This window comes from Cydia fagiglandana, chromosome 4, assembly GCF_963556715.1.
Source record: "Cydia fagiglandana chromosome 4, ilCydFagi1.1, whole genome shotgun sequence".
In the NCBI taxonomy this organism is placed as follows: Eukaryota; Metazoa; Arthropoda; class Insecta; order Lepidoptera; family Tortricidae; genus Cydia; species Cydia fagiglandana.
In genome coordinates, this window is record NC_085935.1 from 8,200,036 (window position 1) to 8,215,589 (window position 15,554).

The window sequence follows — 15,554 nt, forward strand, 5'->3', positions numbered from 1 at the left end:
AGATTACCGCCAATTTATTAGACCCTCTACAGCCCTCTTTGAACAACTTAATTTCATTACGTTAACGACTCGAGAGGCACCTGACTTAACAATTTCCAAAGCAATTTATATTACATGGTAGGTAAGTACCTACTTAGTTTTGGTAGTATGTACTTATAATCCTAAAGTACGCAGCCAACAGCGACAAATATTACATATGCCACTCGGCCTATGAGCTGTCAACTGATAAGTCGTGAGTTGATTGTTTGATACGCGCGGCCTAATTAACACTTGACGTGACGTTGCGCCGACACCGGGAAGGTGAAGTATTCTCTTAAGCTTAACAGAGTCTGTAAGGACTAAGTTTGATTGCTACTGTGATTTACTACACATAAAAAACTATGTTGTAGTTTGGGTAGCTATACCTTGTGTTGATAGCAGCGGTTATAACGCTTAATAATGTTAAGTGTTAGCTGGATGGTGCACCGACGCTGCGGATTTTGCGACGCAAATAATTTGCGCGCCAATTGACCTTTCATCGGACGTCGTCGGCGCGGCGCGGCGGGTGCGGTCTCACCGGCTCCAACACGCTATATATAGATGCGACAACACGCCACGCCGAGCGAACACCCGCCTGGGGACGACAACGTAGGCAGTTTTCCTTTATCACCCGCCCGACAGCCTCTAGCCTGGATTTTACGGAAACGTCGCTTCTGCCGCTATGGAGACGAAGGCGATGGGATGTCGACCCGCGCCTCCCTCCGGGATCGATACAGATGGTCGCCGCAAGAACACCCTAGTGTGGAGATGTAGGTATACACGGCAGGCGAGCGCCAAGCCCAAGCGAAGGGAACTTTATTCGATACGACAGCTAGCGCGGTCGGCCCATTGTGTTGCTCATAATGCATTGCAAAGCAAAGACAACGCACATAACTACTAGATAAACTCTTAGAGTTGTAGGTAGGTATCAATGGTCGCATCGCAATGAAAGAGTAAATAACTTTAACAATAGTCAATAGAATTGGCAATAAATCATCGGCGGTAAGACACGCGGCTGTAGTATGTAAAAGTCGGTAAGCATAACGTGTGTCGTTTTAACAATTACGTACTATGCTTTGTCTACAGACTCTACTAAGTGAACATTTCACTTTGCTTGTCCAAGTGGCCATTAACATTATTAACATAACCTTGGAGAGGCAAAGAGGTCGGCGGCGGCGCGACGGGCGCACGCTTGCAGCCGCACATAATGAAAGGAGTGCAGTGGCAGATGATGGCCGTCGCATTAACAACGTGATCTAGAATGGAATTCGTACCGAGCAGCGCGGGCGGGTAGCGTGCTCTGTGCTCGTTTAAAGATGGCTGCGATAAGGCGCAGTTGTGACGCTCCTCGGGCATCGGGCGCGGACGCCGTGTTGTCGTGTTGGCGGTGCGGATGTGTGCGTGCCGGTGAGCTGACGCCAGCCGTCCCTGGCGCTCCCGCCCCTCGCCGCCGCGCCCTCGCCCCTCGGCCCGCTGCACGTTCCGCAACATGTGTGAGAGCCGCCGCCGCCGGCTCTGCGCTCTGCGCGTCCGCCCGACTGCGGCCAACACCCGACCGCAGTCGCGGAGGCCCGCTGATAATGCCCTCTTATCAAACCACCAGATAGCAGAGGTGCTGCTCGCTCGTGTAGGTGTCACGGACGACGACGTCGCGCACTATCACAAACAACCGCTTTAACTTTGTTTGTGCCTCACGAGTCGCTTATTCATACGATGAGATGCGGCAAACAAACAACAACCCATACTACCCATTAACATAACACACGACTGTTTGATTACAAATCATAGTTAGCAATCATGTAAACAGGTTGCATATAGGGTCGGGTATGTTATGTTGTTAAATGTGCAATCAAGTAGTCAACAACATACGACTTGCTATAATACCCGAAATACTGTGGTTGCCCGTAAATAATAAATACCTAGATGGTTGAGTTACCGAGAGTGCTGGACATCTACTTATAGCACAAAGCGATGGTGGGTCATACAACGCGCCGAGGCAGCGACGTACCGGCGTGCGTGCCTACAACAAGCCTACAATATTAATGCTTCGGTCAATTCCAGATTAAACCAGACAGCTCGAAATACTTAGATGCCAGAGAACAATGGTACCTAATTAACTAATACCTAATGTATGGCACATGGTGTAGTATAGATGTTTAAAATGTATAAAAACTACTTCAAATTATCCTTAAGTATCCTGAAATGAAGATAACAAATTCACATAATAAGTATACAATAACTAGCTCTCGTGCGATATTATATAATATTTGACTTCAAAATGCTAGTGATACCTATAAGTAGATAGTAATACTCACTGACGTGACTTAGCTCACTAATTTAATTATGGACTGAAAAAAAATATTTAAGATTAGGTACTTGCTAATGTTAAAATTATCTATAGGTACGCTATTCGAAGTGTAGCCAATGTAGAGTCTGTGCGGAAAGTCAAGAGTCGTGGAATGTATGGGGCCTGATACATTCTACGACTCTTTATCTTTCTGAACAGACTCTAGTCTTAGTAATACTGTCGCCGGATACATAATTACGTTACGTTACGCTGTCAAGGCGTGGTTCTAGTGATATAAACAAATTTGGGCGAAGCGTAAATAAATTATGTTACCCATTTTATGGAAGTGATTCGTTCACACCTAGGCTCTATGAAATAGCGAGTATTGAAATGACTGTTCTTCAAGAAAACAGCGCGATAAATTTTACTCACCTACATATACGTGTGGTGTAGGGAGTAGAAACCCAGGAAAGCGGTCGTAACGTGTCGCAAGAAGCCGTTGAAGTAACATAAGCGCAGCAAATTATCAGGGCCGCGCGACGACGCCGCCGCGGGCTCACGACGGTCGCTGCCTACGCGCCAGCCGCCTATGTACCCACATAACTAGCTATACACGACTATGTACTCTAGCGAGTCGAGTAAACAACTCCGCGAAGGCACGCTCGCAACACCGGCGGAAAAATACGATCACGGACGCGGCAAAGGACAACCGCTCGACGATGCGCACGACAACAAAGAGCCAGCAAACCCGTGCGCCCGCTTCTGAGAAACCGTAGGGCTGAAGAGTAGGTATCTATTGTTCTGTGTTAACGATGACGACACGGACGCTGCATCTGCAGGTAGTGGAAGGTCATGATAACGTGGGCGATTACTGTTGTCCCGCGATAAGTATTGTTGAATGTTTGGTGGTTAGTCGGCCATATTGGCGCGTCTGTGCCTGGAAACAAGTTTTGAAGCCGACACTGGCAGCCGGCCGCCAGCTGCTCTCGTGTCAGGTGGTGGCCTCGCTAGCCATGTTAGTGTATAATATAACTGGTGCCTCTATAACAGTCCGCGGCGATCGCAGACAAACACTAATTAAGGTGCAGAGTGGAGTCAATTAGGTGACGCCGCTCTTGCTAGCGTGCTACGCCCGGCCAACCAATGAAGGCGCGCCAACTCTACCATACTATATTTAGGTATTTATTATTTAAACATACGCGATATACCTATCTTCGATCGCCGTGGTAATACAGTCCGTTAAAAAAGAAAATTCGCATTAAGAAAACCAAAGCACTAGTATTGGCCGATATAGTTCCTAATATGTAGATACAAAACTACCTACTAGATACGCGGTTTTCATTATTATGTGTTTCGGATTTTTGCTACCTATCGAAATGTGAAAACGGAATCGCGGTAAAAAGTCTCTTCGAGGAAATTTAACTTTCCGTAATAGGAATTCCCGAGTTAAGGTGTACATAATTATACAGGTTTTATTTTAGGCTTAGGCAATACAGCGCCTTTGTGAGGTGAGGTCACTACGGGAAACCTTCCGCCTCTGAGGGACAATAATTCTTGTCGGCTAATAACTTAACACCGAGGCTGACAGACTGACACATCCCCTTGTCACCGTGGAATCATGAGAAACGAGAAATACCAAGAATGAGTTTTGAATATGAAGTTTTAAAAGACCGAGTGAAATAGTAAAGTAAACGGTAGAGTTTACTTGTCGATATTGGTAGAGTCTTTAATGTTCATAAATTAGGTAATGTAAGTACCTCTCCTATCACGCCTTATTGTTGTTTCTCTTCCTACGTCAAAACAAAACGAACATAAGCGGACATAGCGGGCCAAGGGCCAAATCTAAGCCTAATATTTTAATTATTTAGGCTAATTTATCTGCCATGCAAATGTGACAAAAACATAATGTCAAATGTTTGTAAGATCAATGATAATCGCATGAAATATTATAGCTACGATTATTTTAAACAGCGATTATATAAATTCAATTCAACATCACGAAATGTTATGCAGACATGCAAAAAACTCTTATCACGGAACGAAACGAACGTTGAAAATCTTGTGCTAGGTATCGTTATCGCTGAATTCCCTAAGACAACGACATCGATAGTGCTTAAACAATCAATCGCTCGCAGAAGGTCGTACCTAGACGTATACTAATTTTAAGCTCGTTCGAATCATCTTATTGGTAAGCAACGGATGGCGGTCTAAAGAAAAATGTCCATGGTGAAATCTTGTACTGAAAGCTTATTTTCATCCCTAGAAATAAGTATAGGCAGGTGGCTACAAGTGCCACAACATACCTACATACAAGCACCTTCGTTAGTGCTCCCTTTGCCCATTCTTGTTGCAGACTTGGCGGAAAGTGCCGTCACGAAAATTACGAGTACTTTTACATAGGTAAAGCGTTTACATAAAGTTACAAAGTACCGAGTACAATGGGAATGCGTGAATATAGCTTTTCCTGGTGCAATACACACAGCATTTGTCTCGTGGAGCTGTCCTAAAACCTCGCCCATGTGTCAAGCGTGCATAAAACAGATTCAGCAGGATACCGGCGAGTACATCGCGGTATCACGCGTGTGCTTTACACGCGCCGCTGTGTGCGGTGTGCATGTATGCGTGGTTATACTCGATATAGAGGCGCTGGCGGTTGGCGAGAGGCCGACCTCTTTTCGTTTCAGTGACAGCGAGCATGACACTCCAGCTGCCTAATTCACAAGAAATATCCCAGCGCGTTCCTAGTATAACGTGACCTCATAAGATCCGTAGCTTCTGCGTAGTATGAAGATCAGAGCTACACCAGTTTCCCGAAGCGATACGCTCGGTATGTGATTGCAATAGCACCCCAGAGAGGGGGCGCATTGAAAGCATCCTGCCAGTGCGATTCCCATAATACGATACGACGATGAACCGAAGTCTACGGCCATGACTGCTAAATTTCGTTAAAGTGGGCGATACGCCAAACGAGTGGTCGTCATTTTGACGCATCACCATCGAAATGATCGAATAGGAAGATCGGGAAGAAAAATACTAGTCGCAGCAACAGCAAACAGATGCGAAAATTTATTGAATTTATGTATACTAAATAACGCATTTTAGAACCTTTGTGGTTATTATAACGCACGGTAATGCCTCCGCGTTGTCGAGCACACATTTCCATCTTTTTCTCCTAACAGGTCAATAAGTTAATAATTACTCTACTCTAAGTTCAATATAAAAGTAGTAACACTTAGGTATCTTATTACAGGAAGAGTGAAGTCTTGAAAAAAATTTTTTATCAAAAGGGTATCTTTTGATGATATTCCGCTTTTGGTTTAGGCATTTGGATAAACAGGTATAGGTATCTTTCCAATCTCCACTAGATAAGTATAGGTTGATGTTTTTCACACATACATTTAAAAGGGGCTGGCAGTCTGCATGAGCTGCAATTAAGTGCAATGCAATACATATATGTAGTGGACAACGCGGTGCAGTGCAACCGACTCAAAGAGAAAGGCTAGCTGTGCTTGCGGATCCCATTGCATGCGCGGGCGTGGGAAGTAATGTTCTAAAAATTCCTAGCATATCTTGACCTCGAGATCAGTAAAAACAATGCAGCTAATCGGAGAGCATTACACTGGTTCTGCTGAGCCTCGACCCGCCGCTACTCGGGAAGCGATAGCAATGCACACACGGCCGCAGAATCCTCGGCAAGGCTATCGCTGATAACATTATCTCAGAGCGCCGTGACAGCTACCTACTTCATAAACCGCCTTTGCCTCGACTGTCAAATCTTGTCTAACGTAACTTGACATCTCGTTCCGTAACAGTAAAGCGTAAACAGAGATACACTTATGCCGGTTCGCTTGAGGTAAGTAATCGTTGAACGAGCCCTACACGCAGCCACCCAGGAAAATTGTGGATGGGTTTTCAGTTTTCCTAAAGTCGCTAGAGTTGGGCCCGGTTACTTGCTTAAATTACTTTTAGGTGTACTTGCTTTGGCACATACCTAGGCATAATACTTATTGGATGTTTTAATTGTCGCTTTATTTTAAGTAAACATCCTATCTTTTAACCCCTACCCTTAGTCATTTTTATGCTCAATCAAATTTAACATTTCTAACCGGTGTGTATATGTGTACCGGCTAGTTACGATCACTTTTCAACATCGATACTATACCAACTACCTTTCAACAGTATCAACATAAGGAACACGCACTAGATACGCGTGTACTCGTTTGTTTGATCCAAGCAAGATCCGAGTCGATAGCATGCTTGAGAACATTTAACGCTCGCATGTATGAAATCATTGAAATGTAATCGAGAGTTATCACCAGTCGAGTAAAACTGACCTAATTGCTTGTTAGGACGTAGGCACCGCACCGAGCCAAGGACGAGACGCGCCTACCTCATGGCGGCTATGGCTGCTACAGTTACGACAGGACGCCAACGTGCCCTACAGCCCCGCCCGACCCCCGGCAGAGGGCGCGTTCGTAGCGCTTACGGTCCACTTTACCCTGTGGTATCCACTATAAACCAGTATAGTTACACCTCCGATCGCGCATCTAGTTTAAGAATCTTGGGATCAAGTTACACTGGACATGTTGAGTGTCGAGACAGAATATTTGGTGAGTAAGGCAACTCTTGGCTGCGGAAAACGACGGGAGGCCACCCAACCTCCTTGGGAATACTCCAACCTACCTATCCTAATGCGACTCGTCTTCCACTAGTCGTGCAACTTTTTACAGATTATTTATACTTATTCTGTATGAAAGCAGCATTAATGTTTAACGTGGTCTTGTTCGTTTACGTGCATGCAGGACTGATTTTACTGGCTTATGGCAAACTCTTAAACATCTCGGACCATATCACACATCAGCTCGGAAAGGCTCTCTTTGTTCTATGAAAAGTGATTGGAAAGTTTATTTTTATCCATAAGAGTGGTAAAGTACCTAGTTTGATGCAAATTGAATAGTTTCCTCATATTAGTAGTAGTAGTAGTAGTAAACTCTTTATTGTACAAAAAGACAAATTAAAAATAACATACAATTAGTAAGAAGTACAAAGGCGCACTTATCCCTTTGAGGGATCTCTTCCAGTTAACCTTTAGCTTATTATAAGTCAACTTTGGTAGACGTTTATGAATAAGGGGGTTAATGTTTATGCATGATTGATAAATATTTAATAGCGTTTATTTTTATTTGATTTGTATTTTTTACAGCTCGTAGGTATTTTCCTCGCGTTGATGTGGTGAAAAATTTTGCTTTACTAGGTTACAAAGTTTGTTTAACCCTCGCAACGCTCTAGATTTCAATTTTGAATCTTTTACTTGCTCGGGTACTACCTACTACTACCTGCTACCTTACTTTTGTGCGCCTACCTAAAGAATTAGGTACTTTTCTTCTACCAGCTCTATTTGCTAGTTCTTGTGCTGCCACGCACTAGGTTAACAGATTTCGAACGATTTAAGACCTAAATGCATAGTGTATGTAGGCTGCACTCTCTTAAAAGATTTAGGCTTGGTAAAGGTTGAAATCAAACCTAAGGCGAGCCTGATGCATCTTGCATCTAAAACGCATCCTCGCTTCGTATCTAAAATGCAGCGAAGCGTAAATGCAGCGAGACGGGCAGCGCCAACGTGTCCGTAATAGGTTGCAACGATGCACTGGGCGCCGTCGGTGCGGCCAACAGCAAAACGAGTGCGGTGCCAGCTGCATTGCAGCTGCCGTGCGCCCGACGGCGGCCGGCGGCCGACCAATCTCGACGCACGCGAATTTATTCAACCATCTAGCTGGGATGTAACGTGCCCTGCCGGGTTCGGTTCGTTCATACGCAACCCGATAAGCCTATTTCTACTCGTATTTCTCCAAGTACTTAAATAAAGAGTGTACCGGTGTTTGCAGCTTCGTTTGTAGCTTTCTGACTTAATATATTACCTACGCATTAAGGGTAATTAAGGATCCCTTTCCGGTCAAAGCGCTCGCTTTAGTAAAATTAAACATAAGTAATTCTAGTTACCTACTCACTACGCAAACGTAAATGTAAACAAACTCGAATCAGTGAGCGATATTGCGGAGACATTAGTTCGGTATGTTATGCTCTCTGAGGTTAATGACCACCTTAATGACAAATTACGGAATGCAAGGATCGGATGAATGAGCAATTTTATTACGTTTATTGGACATGGATGAAAACAATGTAAACAAATGATTCGTTGTGGCCAAGAATATGTACCTAATTATAGTAATTATCATATAGGTACCTACCTACAAGTTTTATAACTTTCGGAACTACGGTGAAGTTGTTGGTGTAGTAAACATTTCAATCTTTGTAAAATAAATCTAATTATATTGATGATTGAGCAATTTAATGATGTAGGTGCACGGCTCAATTTCTAGACCTGTTTAACTAGCGGATAGACTTTAACTAGATAAGGTAAATCAACTAGAAAATTAAAATCTTTGTAAGTAAGTATATGAACATTTGAACAATATATAAGTTTAAGATAAAAAATCGTTACTTTCCAAGGGCAACGATCAACGATGTAGGGCCACGCTCACTAGGGCATTAATCAATTTCACCGGCAGTCGTCTTGCCCTTCACAACAGAAAACTAGGTAGGTACTTACAGCACGAAGAATACCCAAGTAACACTTCGTTGTGGTACAGAACTTTATGTAAGTCAGTGTTTTTTTTTAATAAGTTCTATGCTTTGGGTAAATATGTTCCTTTGTTGACTTAGAAAACTCCGTTAAAGACCGTTCTTATTGTTACAACCGACAAAACATGATAGGTACTACCTCTTGCCTAAGGACCTCACATGTTTTAATAAATACATAAGTGGTGGTAACACTGGTAACGATCCGGCCGGACCCCGCACGGAATCCTGCCTCTATGAATTGTTTAGTAGAACCGCGTTTATGCCAGAAAATGACATAGAACCTACAACGAATAAGTTGAGCTGGTTTTAAGCTCTTCCTCGATAAACGAACCTGTGCTGCTGGAGTAGGAAATATGATTAGAGTAGAGACCAAATGATTTAATACCGAAGATGCTTTTCAGATCTTAATACCGAACCGAATATTCGGCCGAAATATTCGGTTCATCTGTAACATTATAATATTGAATTGGCGTAGGCACTAGTTTTTACGAAAGCGACTGCCATCTGACCTTCCAACCCATGCAGAGGGTAAACCTAGTCCTTATTGGGATTAGTCCGGTTTCCTCACGAATATCCTTCACCGAAAAGTGGCTAGTAAATATCAAATGATATTTCGTACTTAAGTTCCGAAGAACTCATTGGTACGAGCCGTGTGGTTCGAACCTCCGACCTCCGGATTGAAAGTCGCACGCTCTTGCCGCTTGTCTCACCAACGCCGAATATGCCAAATAATTACCGAATATTCGGCCCATCTCTAGATAAGATCATTGGTATGGCATCCTTCGTCCCCCGTACCCAATGAACGAATAGATTAAAGACCGCGTTACTGATGTGAATCTATAATGCTTTCAGGCGTTAATGGCGTTATTCGTTTCGCATATGGACTATTCCGTCAAAGGCGTACAGACTCTATTATTAATAAACCACATGCATGTGCATGAGCCGTAAAGAGGCGATGTTTCATGAAGCAGGTAAAGGACCGGCATGAGCGATGGGTGTTTACTCTTTGCCCGTAGCGGTAATAGGGCGTGCATGATCATAGTGTAAATGGCACATCTGCCGGCCTAGCCAAGGTTACAATCGCTATCGCTTCGACATCGAAAAGCATTATGTCTCTCTATCACTCTTCCATATTAGCGCGACAGTGACAGTTGCGTTTCGATCGCTACGGAGCGTAAGCGATAGGCATCTTGGCTACGCGGCCTGAGCTATGTCGGCGAAAACATAGTTGCTAATAAATACGAGTTTTCAGGTCAAATTACGGTTGAGATGAAGGTTGAATAGGTACCTCGTACTCTTGTACTGTGAGGAGAACTCAGCTAATCGTTCTGCTGACGGCGTGTATAATTGCAATACGGCACCAGCAGTGCTAACAAAGTTAGCGGGTAATTTAGCGGCGTGTCGTGATCACGGGCGCGGCTCGCGTGCTCCGGAGGGCACTCGTCCCTCGGCCGGTAAAATGGGTAGTGCCCTAGGTATAGGTACCAGTTCAGTCAGTCTAAAATATCGACACGGCCAGACCCATTCGCCAAAAATGTGTGTCCTATCCTATAAAGTCGTATAGCCTAGACATTAAGGACGTTAGTAGTCGTTAAACTAAGTTTCAAGGGGCTTGAAAACTTTTAGTAAAATTAAAATCCCCTGTGACATAATCCCTACTAATACCTACATATTTATTAAAAATGCTCTGTCTGTCTATCTGTTACCTCTTCACGCTTAAACCGCTGAACCGATTTAGATGAAATTTGGTATGGAGATAGTTTGAGGCCCAAGGAAGTAGAAGAAGAATATTAGTATAGTTTTTATCAAATCCGGGCAGACAAAATCGCGAGCTCAACTAAACCAACGGACTAGAGAGTCAGTGCACGCCATAAAAATATTTGTTTTGATCTTTAATATTTAGATGCCGATAGAGTTCAATATGATAGATGTATATGGCTTCTTATTTGTAAGAACTAAAGGCTTAGATAGACGTTCTAATCAAATACGTCATTATAATCATAAAGTTTACAGATGGACACAGATTGATTTTGATGACAATGACGCCCACAGTGATATGATAGTGCTTACGCTTCACGTCAAAAGGTATCGTTATCTACCGTAGATAGATATGGCATAAGATTACTGCATGTATGGCTACACCTAATATAGATAGACGTATGTATGTTAATGCAGCGTAATGCATATTTCCTGATTTCAACATAAAAAAATCCTGCTACTCGCGATTCACTTAATATTTTCGTTATGCTACCTTTTACTTGCATGAGCAATTGAGCACTTTCAACAACTTGCCTACGCTTGAACATAAAAAAGTCTACCATAATAGGTCTCTAGAATCTAGATGTATTTACCTGCTACCTACGCAAACAGTTGATCTTGAGTTAGTTTAGTTAAGCTCTTAGACAGTGGTGTTAAGTGTTAAATCATGAATGGCAATGATTTAAATACAAAACCACGTGACACGGAAGTCTTGGTTCGCGAGTCAGACCCGCACTTGACCTGCTTTTGATCACAATACCAATGCCACGGACATACCTAAACTAATAGCTCCTGTGCGCTGATATGAAACAGTGAATGTCAGCAAAATGAGGTTTTTGAACCCGTGCGAATAACAAGATTAAAATTGAAAGTTACGATTCTCAACTGTGGGATGCAAGATGTTTATTTACCAATACCAACAAAATGATAATAAATTGTGGGATTGTCGAATCGAAATGCCAATGATAATGCATTGATTACTTGCAGTGCTACCAACATAGGTACATATCTACGAGCACGACGCACTAAGAAAAAATCTTGAATTGGCATTGAAATTCTGTTCCCAAATACGGGGCTGTAAGCGTGTTATCTACAAGAACATCCGATTTTTCTTCGACGTCGAGTAAAGCAGCAGATTTAGCAAATCCTGGTTGGAAGTCCCGGGTCGAGCACTCCTGCGGGGAGGCAAGCGACCCACCCACCCCCGACTTTCACTCTCATCGGGCCCTCGGCCACGGGTGTTATTCCAAATGTTCCAAACTTAACACGAGTCGAACGCTCAGAGGAACGTTGCTATCTGTGATTACACATAGTTGATACGGATCTCGAGGTCACAGTTTCACTGGTCAGCCTAACCGTTTGTCTCATCTATGGTTGTTAAGCAATAGGAACACCCAGACAGCTCCGATGCCGCCATCAGTGCCCACACGGTTATATCCCTTACCATCCCGACGTAAGTGTGAGTTTGGCGAGAGCTTGAATGGTGCGAGGCCGGAATCATTTTAAGCGGTGCGTCTAGGGTATTCTTGACGCGTCTCACCGGGTTTTAAAAGCTGTACAGTTTTCTTTAGGGTTTAGATTAGCGTACGCGGTTGCGTGGCGCTCAAAGTATGTATTCTGCTTCCGAAGAGAACGCGCTGTAACACATCCTTCGTCGCCAGGCCCACTACTTACAATTATTTCATATTTTAAGTGTATGAATGAGATCAGGACGTGGAGGTTGGTTTTCAAGTTCTCACAATACAACGTTTCTTAAAAATCTGTTAAGAAATAAGACTGCCGCTTAAAGCAGCGGCAAAAATGTGCTAATAAACGTAAAGAATCGCATGATAGCCTAGGTTAACTAGCTGTGCCCGCAGCTCCGCCCTCGTGAAATTTCTCTCATATTTTCTCTTTAATTCTTTCGTGTCTCAATGGTTTGTCAAATATACTTTTGCTACAGAAGATATCTCGGGAGGTTGGGTAATGGCATGGCCCGCGGCGAGGACATGCAGATGTTCGACAGACGACCCATGACAAAGTGTGACATCTCATTCGCTTGAGTCTGGTCTAGTCTAGTCAGATGATTTGGTAGTATACTTGGTGCTCAATTGGAATAACAGATTTTTACTCGTAACTGAGTAGTTTTAATAATTGTAACTTTAAATTCTGCTTTTGAATACAAATATAAGTACATAGGTATATATAGTTACTTTGATTTGCTTACTTTGTTATGTACAAAAGGCTGAACGTATTTGGATGAAGCACACTTTTTGTTCCAAAATTTATTTCCTGAGGGGACGAAATAAGGGGTTCCCGTTTGCGTCGGAGCAATCTACGTAGCAAACGCGGACGAAGTCGCAGGCAAGCGCTGTTAATAATGCTTGGACTCAAAGTGTTTGTGTGAAAACAAAACTGTAGGTAGGTATTTGAATAAATTGCAGAGCGGTAGTTACTTGGCAACTATTATTAACTGTGAAAACATTTGAAGATATGTGTCAATCAGTAAACATATTATAAACATGGGTATATGCTATTATCAATTGCACGCTTACGTAACTCGATCCGATAGATGCCTAGGTTATTTACTTCATTGAATTGCTTGCAAATTCAGCGTCAATTATTGCTTCAAGTAGGTACACTGTACTAGTGCGCGTTGTAGAAGCACATGCAACAAGCTAACACATATCTATAGAGGTACCTACGTAAGTAACTCGTACGTACGTAGGTATAGTACTTATAGGTAAGTTATTTATCGCAAATTGAAACATGTACCTAAAAATTGCCTGCTGTGACTAAAAATGTTTACCAACAATTTTATAGGTACAGTAGCCGAGGAAAACTCAGCTGACGCTATTGTACCTACTGATCTCATTGTTATGGTGCGAGTGTTGCGCTTTAGCTGACCGCAGGGCATACGGGTACTTCGTGTGCTATAGGTGCGTAGTTGTAGGAAACGTCGCAAGAGCAGAGCAAAGACAACAGCTCGAGGCCGGCGGGCGTCGCCGCGCGTCTGTCGCCGGCCGCCGGTGCGCGCGACCCTACGGCCCACGCGATAAGGCCCATAACGCGGCGCGCGCGGCTGACCTCACCGCACCGACCGTCGGCAAGTAATAAATATGTAACACTGATAAACCCGCAGAAGCGATGACCGGCGTATTTAGGGATTCTCGGCAAACAAACAACGCGGGTCATCGCGCCGTACGAGGCCGTCGGGATAGACGCCGACGACGTCGCACATCGGCTATTTCTGGTCGCTAAGCAACAGGATCGCGCCGAAATAGCCGCGCGGTACAGTCACGTGTGGTACGTACCTGCAGCGGGCGTAGTGGATGGTCGCGGGGACGGCACTCGAGTCGGAGGCGCGCGGCGGACTGGCAGGCGGCAGCACGGTGCGGCGACAGCGGCCGCCGCCCGCGCCCCGCGCGTGCATTCCGTGCGTCGCCGCCGTCGGGAGCGCTGCCGCTGACATCAGCCCGTATCTCACGCGCGAGCCTGTCACCTCTGCGTGACCCTCCCGACGCTGCCTACCCGGCCGACCGAGGTCGTCGTTCCTGCCTTTAACAACATATCTACCTACGTGCTAAAGCTACCTACTCTGCGCAGTTTCGTTTTCTTGAGTTCTGAATGTTTTATACACTTTCGAAGTTAACAGAAAACTATATTACAGACGTATTAACAAGTTTGCATCAAAAATATCAACTTCAAAATCGAGGAATTACAATAAGAGGAGGTACCTATCATGTTATCATTATCATGTTCATCGTTATCCTTCGAAATTAATGTAGGACTAGGTAGGTACCTCCACTACACTGCACAGCTTTATCTTAAATCCACTCCAAACTCTAATAAGCCATAATTATACGTAGGTAGGTGACGATGGTAACATCCATCCATTACGTAAGACTTACGAAGATAAGTCTTTAATGTTTATTCTTTTTTATATTGGAGTAGGTAGGTACCTACTCGTATCTACATGTCACAACTTATGAGACTTAGGTGAAAACTACTGAAAACCGCATGGAAATCCGTTCAGGAGTTTTTGAGTTTATCGCGACCAAACATACAAACACACAAAAAGACAGACGCGGCGGGGGACTTTTATAAGGTGTAGTGAAGTACATACTAAAACTCTTTAGCTTCATTACACACCTATTAACTTAATTCAGTCAAACTAGGATCCTAACTAGAATTCAACTTTCAAGGAAATAGCGTAAGTAGGTACATAATTATATAATGTTAATATTACACCCATCTTAAAGGCCGGCAGCGAACTTTCAACCCCTTTGGTGTAGTGGGTGTCTACGGGCTACGGTAACCGCTTACCATCAGGCTATTTAGGTATCTCCTCATTTCCCTTGTTTTGTTTGTATTTAGTGCAGTCAGACTCTTACTAAAAACGCGGTTACATTACACCTTTACGATTTGTTTACAATAGCTATAGGATATTAAATTAAGTAAGATTTGTCATTCGCTTTCACTACTATATAGTACCTATATAACTACCCCAGTCAAAGAAGAAAAATATAACAGGGTGGAAAGGCACGACGATCCTTCCCGGAAGTATTAGGTCGTTTAAGTGATACTGAGCAGATTGGTAATGGTAAGAATCGTTAATTGAGTAAAAAATAAAAATACCAAATTTTCTACTTTTTAACTGTGGTGATAACCCTATAGCATGTGCACATGACGGCTGTACTGTTTCAACTACTACGCGCTACTCAAGGAATTACTGGTTAGTGTTAGTGATTACACTTTGATATGTGTAATGAACTTAAGGGATAACCTTTCGCAGGCGACCGTAACATTGCATGGTAAAATAAATCTAATGCAAAACGCGTACCTACATCATGCCGCGCCGGTCCGTAAT

The 15,554-nt window shown here is 43.5% G+C and overlaps 1 protein-coding gene across 1 annotated transcript in view; it reads right to left on the bottom strand.

The window, feature by feature from the left end:
* Nucleotides 1-14,162, bottom strand: part of LOC134663592 (zinc finger protein Xfin-like) — a 35,391-nt gene extending 21,229 nt beyond the window's left edge. The window contains exon 1 of the mRNA XM_063519999.1: nucleotides 13,999-14,162. The gene's annotated coding sequence lies outside the window, so the exon portion shown is untranslated. The remainder of the gene's footprint in view (nucleotides 1-13,998) is intronic.
* Between the last annotated feature and the right edge of the window lie 1,392 nt (nucleotides 14,163-15,554).